Consider the following 12770-nt stretch of genomic DNA (forward strand, 5'->3'; position numbering starts at 1 on the left):
TGGATTAGTTGCTTTTGCTGAAACTGTCTTGAATCCATGGACAGTTTTCACGCACACACACACACACAGAGAGAGAGAGAGAGAGAGAGAGAGAGAGAGAGAGATTTCTGGCTGTACACTTATTTATTTGCCCTTCTGTAGATGAAAGCAGTTGTGCAAACATCAAAGGAATTGTTTGCTTTGTTGTTGGAATGGTGTGGGTTATGCTAGGGATGTAATGAGGTACATGTTTGGGCACCTTAGTTTCCTTTCAATGCAGTTGTTCAACCAGTGGGGATATTGTAGTGCTTGGCTATCAAAAGTTAACTTACTATCCTGCTCCTTGACTCGTCAGCTCTGTCAGACTTTAACCACTCTTTGCTAGAGGTCAGCTCAAAGTCTTGGTTCTAAAACGCTGCCTTTATTAATGGTGGAAGGCTCTACAGAGAGTTTGCTACAAGATGGTGAATACATATGTTGGCGTTACAGATAGGTAGCCGTGTTGGTCTGCCATAGTCAAAACAAAACAAATTCCTTCCAGTAGCACCTTAAAGACCAACTAAGTCAGTTCTTATGATCTTAAGATCTCAACATAATCTTAAATTATGTTGGCATAATTTAAAAAATTCCTTTCAGTAGCACCTTAGAGACCAACTAAGTTTGTTATTGGCATGAGCTTTCGTGTGCATGCACACTTCTTCAGATACTTCTTCAGATATGTTGGTATGTAAGTGTTCAAATAACTCTGCACTATTGCAGTCAATAACATTAGCAGCTTAGCCAATTGCATACAATTGTGATTTTAAATTGGCCAGTGGAGATCCAGATTGTTGTAAGGAAAAATGGGGTGACTCTGTTCTTCCTCATTCCTGGAACATGGACAAATGGCTAAAATCACCTCAGTAATGTTGAGGGTTGGTTGGTTGGTTAGTTGGCTACAATCAATAGGTATATTATATGAAATAAATAAAATATTTCATACTTCACATTTAGAGAGAGGAGGACAGTTATAAGAACAGAGGTTAATTACCTCTTGCATACATGCTAGAACAGATAATAAAAACACAACACAGCACTACGGTGTGTAGAAGGTGCTATGCTATTCTTCTCAAAGTGAGACAACAAGGATTCTTTACCTAGTGTATTTAGCTGTTGTCTGATCTTTAAATATAGGTGTGCCTGAGAGTTCTAAGGAAATTATAGGAATTTAAGTGTCAGCTCAGTGACACTTGGGCATCTCTACATTTCATATAAGTTTACAACTCCCCTCAAATTTGTAACCTGTACTTGGACAAATCAGGTATCCCCTTGTGCATGTACTCTCCCTCTGATAGAATATATGGAATGGACCCTACTGTCTTTTGACTCCTCAAAACTAGCTTCTTGTAAAAAAAATCAGGACTTCTACATAGAAATAATAGGAAATTGAAGGATAGTTTGTGGAAATGTTCTATGAAAAGAACAAACTATGGCTGGAGAAGACAATGGATTGGATCCAGACTTTACCTAACTTTACCTACTCATCCTGTGTTGCACAATGAGCTTCCATTCTATGTGTATGTTGACTAAAATATATTAAAAATGATTTCAACTTAGTTTTTTAATGACAAAAGCAATCCATTAAATAAATTAAATCTTGGAATCCAGAAAATCAGTGCTAGGCCCCTTTAATAGTAAGGAAAAAGAATAGTGTTATTAAGACTTTTTCAGGATTTACATAACCATTCTTATTGGTGCACGTGGCTGCCCATTTGCAGGATAGATTCACACTTTAGGGAATGTGATGGCCTAGACATAATATTATGTTAATGATACTCAAGTAACAGTAGGTACTATACCAGGTAGGAATTCTGATCTCCTCTGACATTTTGCTTTTTAATCTCTTCACCAGATGTCTACTTTGTTATTAGCCCACTAGCTGAGGATCGATTTGCTTGCTCTGGACGCCTGTTTTGTTAGGAATCCTGACAGCCAACCCACCTCCCAGGGCAACACTTCCTGAAGCTGTTTATTTTTAAGTCAGAATAATTTCCATGTCTGTGTACCTATAGACATTTTTTTTTTAAAAATCAACTGTTTTAAATGAAAACATAGTATATATGTAGATTCCTAATCAACAAGCTACTAGTCACTTCTATGGTTCCTGGGAGAGAAAATCATTAGGTGATGATTTCATCATATTAATGTTCTTTGCACTGTGTGCCCTCTGCAGCCAGCATAGGCTTATGTTGTTCTTCCTTACATGATTGTAACATAGACACAACTGCTAGCAAACACAGGGGTCAGGATCCACCTTCCTTTGTACAGCACAATTATTATGGATATTTTGGGGCCTCAAAAGCAACTAAACCACTTAAAGGACACTTTCTGCGTCATCTTTCAAAGGCAGAGCAGGCATACCCTTTCAGCACAACCGCAAATCTCTGAAGATATGTGCAAAAGCATTATCAGAATTGCCACTAATACATTTGTCTCTAAGACAGTGTCCATGCATAGCAGAACATACCTAGACATGAAGTGTACAGAGACAGAGGGTTGTTCCATGTGTTTTCAGAAATAATAATATTTTATTATTATTTGGACCCCACCCATCTGACTGGGTTGCCCCAGAAATGAGTGATGTGTTGTAGATCACCCCTCTCTTTGAAATGTTTTATGGAAGAGAGTTGTGATTTCAGAAGCTGGAAACCACAAGCTGCAGCCCCCCTCCACCTTATTTTAATTTGCCTTGATTTGAATACAACCATGTCCCTACTGTTTGCATGTCCTGTCTTTGGGTACAGCATCAGAATCGTGCTAGCTTAGGAGCCGCTCTTCAAAGTGCCCAGCCAGCAGAAGCTTCATTCATTTCAATTTAGAAGGAACAGCAGGGTAGAGAGATTCTTTGTTCTTTCCATGGAGTTCTTTCCATTGCAGCTCACGAGGGAGCTGCGTTTTCTCCTCATTTGCACACACTCATTGCCTTTCTGTCAGGTTTTCAGAAAATTGCAGGGAGGATCCATTGGGACACCTCTAAATGCTGCCATCCCCACGACGCCCGAGAACACCTCATTTTCCTTTTGAAGTCTGTCTCTGTTTTCACATTTCAGAGTAATTCGCTGTATGACAACATTCTACTTTAATGAAGCCCTGGTGGTAGGAGACATGATAACATTCAGCAGGGAACATACAAATAAAAGCATAGAGGACGCACATAATATAAAATCAAAATCAGCTGGGCATGCAAAAAAGCTAATGGAGGAGAAAAACGGTTTTTGTAAGCATATGCTGACTTGCAACTGCCTCTTCTCATCTTGCTGGAGCCAAGTCGAATTAGATTTATGTCAGTTCAGCAAAGATCCCTTCTGGACAGCAAATTGGGGAGGGGAAAAATACACACGTGTGTTGATTCTCATCTTAGTTGGCCACTTACATGTTGGATTCTTAAGACCTATTCCCAGTTACACAGCTTCTGATCTGTAATATACATCTGCCTCCTTCTAGTTAAGTATGATACCTTTATTCAGACTGTTCCAAGTTCTGAGTGATATTTCAACTAAATCACAAAGCAGAAAATTACTTAAAAATTACAATAATTCAGCATCCATAACCACATAGATCCTGAGACAATAACTAATGAGTCTAAGGAAAGAGAATAAGCATATGTAAAAGGGTGAAACTTTCAGGTTCCTTTAATTACCACATATATATTAGAGAGAAATGAGTCTTTGTATATCTATATGTAATGCTGCATCACAATAAAAAGGGCGTTTATCTTCACTGCATTCTTATTGACAAATGCACCTGCATTTAGGGGGGTGGGGTTTGTTCAAATAGTTACATATAACATTTGCTTCCAAGTTCTGTTTGCAGTCCTCCACATATTAACAAATAGCTTGGAAGCTGAACTTTGAACAGCTAATCCTCTGTTATTTCAGTACTTAAGTTAAGCCAGCAATGGACAGACAACCTGTGACATTCCAGATACTATTGGATTCCAACTCATCCGAGCCCATCCAGCATGGCCAATAGTTAGAAGTTGCCCACCCCTGCTTTAACCTTTGCTGTTTTATCTAGCAGTCCTCTTCCCTAATCCCAGATCTGTGGGAAGTTGGGAGCTGGCTGTCCTAAGGGAATGGTGCTGTGTGTGCTTCAATACATGCTTTCCTGCTAGAGTGCAGGCTTATAGACCAATGCTTGGATCCAAGGCCATCTACTGAGGTCTAGCTGTGTAAATCAAGCCCATTCTTCTGGATGGAAATGCACCTAATAGGATTGGTAAACTCTTCTATATTCCAGTATATCCCTATAAAAGTAGTGTGACAGTGTTTAAGGAAATGTTGGGGACTCCAACAGGGTTGCTGGTTCCAGTCTCAAGACAGATGGTTTACTTTATATTCCCTGATGAAGTGGGGAGCTCAACTGATTCAGATTTGTCTATTCCTTTTTCATTTGTCCTTTCCTGAAGCCCATTGTTATTTCAAGCTGAGTAGAGAATAACCAAAAGGCCTGGGACAAATGGCCTTGGCAAACAAGCAGTTGTATTTGGTGCCTTTTAAATTTGGTGCCTGTGAAAGAACAAAGCTTTGATGAAATGGACTCGCTGTATGGGCCTTGCTTTTAGATGGACTATTATTGTGTATGATGTGGAAATGCAAATATTTCTTGCCTGTTCATTTGAGGATTATAGGGCTAACTTGCTATACCTAATTTACCCTGAGACTCAGATGAGAAAACAGTAGAACTCCATTGTGTGAGGAATTGCGGGCACATTTATTGTCGGAGGGGCTCCACAACTTCTTGTTGCCCGCTGGGTGAAACTTATGATTGGCAGGAAGCAGGTGAGCAAATGCTCTATTAACAGGTAGCCAGGGTAGTTAGTTAGTTAGTTAGTTAGTTAGTTAGAGGATTAGTTCAATCAAGAGACAAAAAAAAGCTTATGTAGGCTCAGAGAGAGTGGAGCAAATTATATGTACCAGGATTGGAGGACAAGATTCTAATCTAGGATATGCAATTCTAAAGATGGAGAAATAATCATGCTTAACTCTTGTGTGTTCTTTTTTTCCCATTGGGAAATACTTTCTCTCCCTTGAACACAAATTTTTCATAGGCCAGTTATATTTTCTTATTTTAACACCTCCATGCGTAGAAACCATAAACTACACCACCTTGAGAGGCCTAAGGGAAGTTTATAGGTTGATTTAAAATGGGCAAGAGTGGGCTAACCAGAGAGGTGTACTACCTTTCCTCAGATGGCAGGGGCCTCAGAATGGCTGTGAGGTGGCTGTCACAGTGCCAAATGCAAGTTCTGCTGGGATTGGTTCCACTAGGCAGCTCCAAGTCGGAGCTCCTTTATGTGTGTGTGAGAGAGAGTCAAGTTCCCAGGGTGGAGATGCTGTTAGATCCATCCCTTACTCTAGATCAGGCATAGGCAAACTCGGCCCTCCAGATGTTTTGGGACTACAACTCCCATCATCCCTAGCTAACAGGACCAGTAGTCAGGGGTGATGGGAATCGTAGTCTCAAAACATCTGGAGGGCCAAGTTTGCCTATGGCTGCTCTACATCATAGGTCTGCAACTAGTGGGTCATGGCCTGATCTATGGTGGGTCACAACTGCAGTGCTACAACCAAACCAATATATTGCTAAAAACCTTAGTGAGTCCTCAAATGCATGCTTGGGCTGAAAGTTGGTCCTGGGTCTCAGAAGGCTGAATATTGCTGCTCTAGATGCCACCTGTGGCACAAAGTGCCTTTTCCCAGCTTACGGTAGTACATCAGCTATGATCACTTTTGAAAAAAGAAAACCTGACCACTGTTATCTGCACCCTGTTCAAATCCAGATTAAACTACTACAGTGCATTCATGCCCTGAGCTGCCTTTGAAACTGGCTCAGAATATGGCAGCTAGATGGTTGGCAGGTGCTGGTAGCCAGTTAGAAACCACACCACCAGTTTTAAAAGAGCTGCGCTGGCTTCCTATCGGAGCACAGCTCAGAATTTTCCTTTTATCCTGAAAAGCCTTATATAGCTTGGAACCCAGATTTCTAAAGGCCCATATGCTCATCTTTGAACCACATTCTCCAGAGCCACCACCACCCCCCGCCCCCGCTCCGCTTTGTTTGTGGTGACAACTACGGTGGTGACTTGAATAAAAGGCCTTTTTAGTGGTAGCAACTCAGTTCTACAATGCCCTCTCCAAGGTTTCTATCCAAACACCTAGCTTCAACAATCTGAGGTACCAGGTTAAATTTAAAATAGTATGCAAATGTGGATTTTCATGCCAGTTGTTTTTAATGCACATTAATGTGGAAATGTAATGGAAGAGATTTATGAATGAACACAGGAGAAAGTGATACAGATTGGAAATAAGATGATTCATCTCTTCCAGCTTGATCCAGTTTTCTTGCTAATTTATTTAGATTTATATGTTAAGCATTGTGGTCATGAAATAAAATTATTTTGAAATTAAGTATGTCAATCCTCACATTAAAAAACCAACATCCTGTCTTATCTATCTCACAGTTTTCCATCTTTCATTTATTTTCCTTTCTTGGCAAGTTGATTCAGTCTTTGCCTATTATTTTTTCCTGTGGTTTTTAAAATGATGCATGCACACCACATACACATCTTAAAGGATAGGCAGATGACATGGATCTTCTCAATATGCGATGGGCTACAAGCCAATGCAGCTAACCCACGAGTAAAGCATTATAATGCCATACGCATGATTACACATATTATACTAAGTAAACAGCTCAGATTAAAATAAATGATTTGGCTCTGTACAAGTACAGTTGATAATTTCATATTTGCTTACCTTTTCACTAAGTAAATAAATAAGAAGCACATCACAAGGAGACTTACTTCTATTTCCCATGGGTAGGTAATGAAAGAAACAAATTATGAAAACATCTAATTTTTAAAGGAATTAAAATAAAAACAATAACCAGCTGGGATCTAATTAATTTCATATGTCAAACATATTTGAGTAGAGCTGCATGAGTTTCATTCTGCAGTTTTATTCTTATGAGCTGCCACAGAATTCATCATTAGTTACACTGAATAAAAAACAGCAGTGTGGTTTTTTTCACTGAGCCATACATGCAGAAAGGTCCCACTGAAATTCAGAAGTCTAGCTGAGAGGGCAGAAATGAGGGCAGAGAGAGTTTCATGTGTTTCTCCTTCCTTTTCTGTTTTGTGTTTCCAGTGGAAGGGAAATAAACTGCAACAATTCCTGGGCTGGGTTAGCATAGGCTTCTCCCTGGATTGAGAAGGCTTTGGATCCAAGTCCTCCGCCTTATCCATCCCAGCAGGCCCCCCAATCTACCCCCAGCACCAGATCCTCCAAGTGTCCCGATTTTCCAGGGGTGTCCAATTTAGAGATGCTGTCCTGGTTTCTGATTTGATCCCAGAATGTCCCACTTTTCCTTAGGATGTCCCTATTTTCATTGGAGAAATTTTGGCAGGTATGGCATTATCCAACCCCTGAGCCGTCTGAAGGCAATCCTGTATCGGGAAGTTTTTTTAATGTTTAACATTTTATTATGTTTTTATATGTGTTGGGAGCTGCCCAGAGTGGCTGGGGCAACCCAGTGAGATGTGTGTGTGGGGGGGTATAAATAGTAAAATGGGATTGTGGAATGGGATGTCCCTATTTCCATCGGAGAAATGTTGGAGGGTATGCAGCACGTCCCTTTTCCAGGCCTACCAACTCTGCTACTCTGATATCATTGGGGCTGCAAGGGTTTCTGCAGTGGTGGGGAGGGGAAAATCTGACATCAGTTCTCATTTGGAGAGAGAGATCTGATGCTTCCTATGGAAGTTCATTACTTTCCTAATCAGTGGTGAAAACAAGAAACAAAAAAAAAAAAAATAGGATGTGATGCAGAGAATCTAATATTGTCAACATTATTATCTCCATAGTCAGCCTGTGCTTACTTTCAATGAGTTCAGACTGTGCCTAGCCATTGTAAGCACCACACTCTTAGGATAATTTTTTCACTGCTTATTCCCAAACCATGTCCATTTGCCCTCAATGCAAACTTCACCCATTTCAGGCTAAGCTGGGTGAGCTGGCTTTGATTCACAATGAAGAATACTGATTTGCCACAACATCACCTGGCAAGCTACTTGGAAGGCTACAAACAGAACAAAGAATCTCAACCCGTATTTTTCCACTAAATTAGTTCTGTTTCTGTTCTCCTTAATGTACAGGCAGATTGTTTTCATGGTCATTAGGATTACTTCAATTCTCCAAGGAAATCACTCTTATTGTATAGATTGCTGCAGAGTATTCATGTTAAGCTTTTGTTTCTTTTAAAGGAGCAGCCATTTCCCTGAGAAGCCCTACTTATGTGTAAAGCTTAAAATATTTTTTTCAGTGAAATGTGACATTTACCATTATCTTAATCTCGGAAAGATTGGCAGAAGGGGAGTTGGGTGGCTTCTCTTGGCCTTGCTTTTCTGTCTATGCATTGATCCAAGGTTGTATGCAAGTGGGAGAGACTTGCACCATACGAAGTGGGAATGTGAATTTTGCAGCATCCATGATCACATGCACAGAAACTACATATTATGGTCAGATAAATGTGGTAACTGACAGCAGTGAAAGGCACTGGGTTTTGTTAAGGCATTATGACATTCTTCCCGTAATGTTAGATGAACTGCAACAGCCCATGGACACATACAAGTAATTGCATAATGTTGCAATCATTGGGCGTCACATTTGCCTACTTCCCATTGGCACCAGTTGTATCTGTATACTCCTAATTTCCTTATGGTTTGAATTTTTGTACACCCACAAGCTTTGCCCCAATCTGATGAGGTGCATCTTCTTTTTCCTCCCCATGTTGAGGCAAATGGGGCCCTGCTTTGAATGAGAAAAAAAGTGGTATTACAAAGCTCAAGAGTACAGTTGATTTGAAAAGGAAAACAGTGGAGAATGAAGGGAGAGAGGGTGATTGGAATAGGTGTGGGATCTGCATTGGCATAGGAATAAAAGGGGTCACTAGTGGAAGGAAAGATGGGGAATAAATTCAGTTCAGCTAGCATTTAAAGGTGACCCTGCAACATTTGCATTTTCCAAAATAGCAAACTGAAGCACAGACTTCCTTCAACGTTCTCGCAATTCTGCAATGTTCTTGCTGCAGCTATCCTGTTTCTGCAATGAAAATGACTGCTAAAACAAAACAAAAAAACCCAAACACTGCTTTCTTTATCCATTGCCAAAAATTACAGGAGTCCTGACAGAATAAAAGGTAACCAATTAATTGGCAACAACAACAGCAACAAATAAAAAACCCTCATAATTTCTCACCATAATAAATTTTGCAACTTGTCAGTGAGGAGAACTTGTAGCATCACTACACTACCATGCTAGAGAAAGCTACACAGAATTGCAGCCTGTTGTGCAGCTGTTGAAAGCAGAAGCACCATGCCAGAAAGCGAGAAACATCTGGCAAAGCATTACAGGTGGTGTACAATAGAGAAGTATAATCTTCCTGCCCAGTATGCTAAAATAGTTTGCATCAGTCTCTGATTAGCTTCCAGATTTCTGGGCATCTGAGTAAGCTGAACTGCCAAAACTTTCAAGGTTCTCACAGAATTAATTAACACTTACATAGAAGCATCTGACATGAACTAGGAAAGTAGGCTGTGGCACTGTGCTTCTCTCTGTGCCTCTTTGAACGGCAGCCTTCTGTCTTTGTTATCTCTGAGCTTTGTTCTTTAAAAACCCTGTTTTATGTAAGCTCCACATCAGAATGCATTTCCTCTGTTCGGCTGCTTTGGCAGGTCCTGCATTCATCTCACAGCTATTACTACGCATCTTATTGTCTCCAGCTTTATTTGCAGCACCAGGTGTAAATAAGTGACAGGAGGATCAGAGGTGGTTATCAGGACAGGCACTGTGCTTCTAGAAAGCTGGCCATTAAAACACCCAGAACACTGTGTATGATAACACTGGGGAACCACTTTGACATGAAATGTTTGTATCTAGAAAAATGTAGTTTCCCCAGCATTGAAGAATAACAGCCTTTTTCTTCTTCCCTCTACAGGCAGCGGGGGGTGGGGACAGGGACAGAGAACGTCAGTGTTAATACGCACATTTATTTTCATAAAAGAGCTACTTGCTTGGTTTTATGAAATGTCAGCAGTGAATATTTGGTCTAATTAGGAAACCTGTTTCTAAAGTGCGTTCCCAGCTTCCCAACTGACTTTAAATGGAATTTCTACTAGTACTAACAGGGGAGAAATATCGGAATGCAATCACATGTGCATGCACCCACCCACACACTGTGAGCATAACTCCCCATTTTCCTTTCCCCTCACCTCCCCCAAACCACAGATACCTAAAGGAAGACATTTTTCCACAATTTCAAATGCAAGTCCAATGGATGCCGCTGTAGTTGATGTTCTGTCGAGTATGTGATGAAAGGGTACCATGTATCTATAAAATCACCCCAATCTCTCTTTCCAGTTAAGGCTTTAATTTTCTTGGTCATTTATATATTTTTTTCTGAAGGTAATCCAAACTTTCATTTCCATTGTGACATTTGCAAGTGTTCTAATTTTGGGCAACAAGTTGTCAAACTGCTACTTAAAGAAAAGCATTCAATTATTTGTATCTCAGCTTGACATTTTCATTTTTAAAGATTGTTACCAGTACTAAAGGTGGGGTGCAAATAACATTTGTTTTGTGATCAAACTTATTTCACCAACAGCATTTTTCCAAAGTGGCTGTAATTTGCTGCAGGCCCATGGCATATGTCTATGTTCCAATCTCTTTACACCCTCTCCAGCAAAGAGCAGAAATAGCTTCATTAATATGACTGCACCTCAAAGGTGTTAAATGCCATCTGTGTAGCAGCTTAAGAGTATTCTGTTTTATGAGCCTGGGCACTGAATTTAAGGGCTTTTTGCCCCACAGGCTCTGCCAATCTACCTCCTCAATTACTGTATCTAGATCAGATTCCCAAGTATGTTTCATCAAATTTGTTTGTCCTAATCGTATGCCACTAATGATTTTATAAATTATTGATTATGCATGTTTAGATTCTATGTTAGTACTTAAAGTTAGATTTTCAAATTGTGTTAGAGTTCTGGATGCATGCACAATAACTGTTGGATATGCTAGAAAGTGCACCAGCCTTGGGCTTATGGGCTCCCTCTTCCACTTTCCCTTTCCTTTTACATACCAATATTTCTACACTTCCTGACAAGCCATAATTTGCTCTCTCGTTGAAACTTGGAATGGGGGAGTTTGAACAAACCATAGTTTGCCCATGAGAACCTGGAAGTACAAAAATTGTTGTGCATGGGGGGGAGGGGAGAAATTACCTCCAAGTGTTTTCAGCAGCCCAGAGTTTTTCCAAAGGGCTTCAACAAGTAAAACTGATGAGAAATGGGAAGTACTTTTTCATTATCAGCAGTTCAGCTTTTGGGATGAAAGAATACTTCATGTCCTCAGATAATTCATTAATTAAGGTATTTTGCTCCTATGTGAAAGCAAACCAAGGAAGAGGAAGAATATAATAAATAAAATATAAGGTTGCATATGTTTCTGATAATAAAGAATAGAATGATGAATAATACATAGCCTTTTTGGTAATAAAAACAGCATTCTTGTTAAAATTGCATTTCCCTTCACTATAATTTGCCAATTTTACATGTTTATGTCTTTGGTTAAGGGAAAAAAAACCTTTGCAGAACTTTGAGATCATGTAAGAACAGCAAGTCTTCATTTCTTATTCAGTAGATTTTGTAGAGCCCAGTTTATTTGCTGGTGACTTTAGAATGTGTGTGTGAAAGTTACCATGATCTAGTGAATAGAGCTGACCTAACCAATGTAAGAGCCACCATAACCTTGGTTGGCCACCATATATAGTGGCCAACCAAGATGCCTGGACTTCCCCCACCAATTGGTTTTGTAGTCCCAGGCAGGTCACAGGTAGCACAAAACAGTTGTTTATTGTACCATGTAAAGAAATTGGTTTTTTGGCTGCTGAGCATGTTTCACAAATGAAATCTATGTTCTCTTGCCTTCTGATATGATCTTCAGTTGTATTGGTTCATGTAATTGATTTTGCCTTTGCCTTTGATACACTGTCCTTCTGTTGGCCATCCCTGTCGTTTGTCATGCTCTCTTTTCTTCTCACAGTTTTAAACTCTAAGGTCCTTGCAGCAAAAAAAGAACCTGTCTTGTCACTTAGCTTTATAAAGCACAGTGACATTCATGTGACTATATCAGAGATAGTTGGAGGGGCTGTATTAAAATGTGCAGTGAATAGGGATTCTCTGCTGTAGATTATTCTGTAAAGCATGTCCTATGCTACTAGAGAAAAACCTTTTGTATCTGAAGAAAAGTTATTTAAATTTTAGAATGAGTTTATGACAAGAATGATAAAATGGCTTCAATCTGTGAATTCAAACACTGAAGATAATGCTAAGCTGGAACATTCTTTGTGTCAGGAAGCACTGTCTAACCCCCCCCCCCCCCCCCGCTAATAAATACTGGCTTCTGCTGGGCACTAATCTCTTGGCAGAAATTTATGAGAAAAAAATTAGATGTTTCCCAATAAAAATTTATAATGGAAGCAAGCAGTGTATGCTTTCATCCAGGTAAGATGAAGAAGCAGAGACACCCTTAAGAGGTTACAAAGTCTTATTTGTCGTCAAATTGGAGAACATGACAGCTTCCATTAAAAGAAAGATTTCCTATTGCCATGACAATAGCTTTAAACTAAACCAAACAAGGGATATAAATTATTCTCAGGGTCTTGTTCTAATAGCAATGCTAGATGGCTTTCTTTTT

The 12770-nt window shown here is 39.7% G+C and overlaps 1 protein-coding gene across 3 annotated transcripts in view; it reads left to right on the top strand.

The window, feature by feature from the left end:
- The window catches only part of SPOCK1 (SPARC (osteonectin), cwcv and kazal like domains proteoglycan 1), a 398473-nt gene that overhangs the window by 365307 nt on the left and 20396 nt on the right, over positions 1 to 12770 (top strand). The gene's annotated exons all lie outside the window — the stretch shown is intronic.

Source organism: Podarcis erhardii (genome assembly GCF_964252035.2).
Source record: "Podarcis erhardii genome assembly, chromosome: 2".
Lineage (NCBI taxonomy): Eukaryota > Metazoa > Chordata > Lepidosauria > Squamata > Lacertidae > Podarcis > Podarcis erhardii.